Genomic DNA, 1936 nt, shown 5'->3' with positions numbered 1-1936 from the left:
GTCATAGACTCTACTCATCCTCTGAAATTAAACAAGGCCCAAATGAAGTGCTTTTACAAGCTTGTATTTTTACAGAAAATAAAAGGTAACTGAATATAGTTGGTACCAGATCTTGTGCTGAAAGAGATAAAGAGAAATGGGAACAAAGCCATTGGTTCCTTCAGGGAAAGACCCCACACAGACTGGGCCATTCCTTCAGCCTCTGTTCTAAATGTTGCCTGCCTATTCCCTCCCAAGGGTATTCTTGCTCCCCTTTTAAAGAAGGAGCGAAGCATTCGCATTTTGGTTATTCTTGAACTTCATGTGTTCTGTGCCCCACATGTGGCCCATACATATACAGCCACCAAACTAGATAAGATGGATGAAGCAAAGAAGTGCAGGCTGACAGGAACCGGATGTAGATCGCTCCTGAGAGACACAGCCAGAATACAGCAAATACATAGGCAAATGCCAGCAGCAAACCACTGAACTGAGAACGGGACCCCGTTGAAGGAATCATAGAAAGAACTGAAAGAGCTTGAAGGGGCTTGAGACCCCATATGTACAACAATGCCAAGCAACCAGAGCTTCCAGGGACTAAGCCACTACCCAAAGACTATACATGGACTGACCCTGGGCTCCAACCTTATGGTAGCAATGAATAGCCTAGTAAGAGCACCAGTGGAAGGGGAAGCCCCTTGGTCCTGCTAAAACTGAACCCCCAGTGAAGCGTGATTGTTGGGGGAGAGTGGTAATGGGGGAGGATGGGGAGGAAACATATATAGAAAGGGAGGGGAGGATTAGGAATGTTGGCCCGGAAACCGAAAAGGAATAACAATTGAAATGTAAATAAAAATACCCAATTTAATAAAGATGGAGAAAAAAATAAAAAAAATAAAAAGCCCAAGACATTGACTGTTCCTAAAGAGACCAACGAAGTGAGGCCTGTGCAAATGTAATTCAAGGGAGAGCCAGCAGAACTTGGCAGCCATAAGCCAAGCGATTCAGGTTAGAGTCACGAGGGATATGGGAGTAAAAGCCGTGGAACCTTCCTCTGTGGTTAGGGAAAGTCACTCAGGCCAGACATGTGGCAGGGGACTCCCTGCATGGAGTCTTCGAGAGGCCCTTGCATGAAGCTCTGGAAGTGAAGCTTGGATTACACTGGAGACCCCAAGATGTTTGACATGCCAAAGCCATGGGTACCATGAGAACTAGAACGGGAGTGGACCAGCTCAAGACAGAGAAGTGTGTTGCAGTCAACAAAACTGGAAGGAACAGAGAGCTAAAGAACCATCGAAGCCCTTTGACATTGAACATAGAGTTACAAGGGTTGGTGTTGGGTGATTATTATATTAATGTAGTCATAAAATTAGCATGGCAGCAGTCATTCCTTAACCAGCTAATTCCCCAAATAACTCCACTGAAAGACTAAGATTTATTAAAATTGCCCAAAGCCAAATTCTGAACAATTATTACTCCATTCTAAACCTCCAAGCTGGCTTCCTCCCAGACACACTAATATGTCCACATTCCTTGCGTTCTTTCTTCCTTTTGTGCTCCAGCTCTGATGCTTCCTTGACCTCTTTCATGGCTCCCTTCCTGCACTTCCAGTCTTTCTCCACCCCTCCTACCTTATTCTCTCTAAAGCTCGGTATTGGCTGACTGGCTTTTATTGGCAAGGCAGAGAAGAGATGAGGAACAAGGTTCAGACAAACTTGAGACAGGAGCTTCTAAGAATAAACATAACAAAATCATGTCCAGACTGAAACCAGATAGTGGCATAGAGAAATCAGCAGTCGAAATAATACAAAGGTAAACTTTACACAGGTACAAAAGCCATTTTGCCAACAGTTTGTAGTTTGTCCTATTCAGCTTTGGTCCAGTATTTCCTCACAGTGCAGCATCCCAAAATGTACCACGTATGTGATCTGCTCTTTGATTTTACAGGTAACTACTG

This window comes from Rattus rattus, chromosome 7 (genome assembly GCF_011064425.1).
Source record: "Rattus rattus isolate New Zealand chromosome 7, Rrattus_CSIRO_v1, whole genome shotgun sequence".
Lineage (NCBI taxonomy): Eukaryota > Metazoa > Chordata > Mammalia > Rodentia > Muridae > Rattus > Rattus rattus.
Note: the sequence above shows the minus strand (reverse complement) of the source record.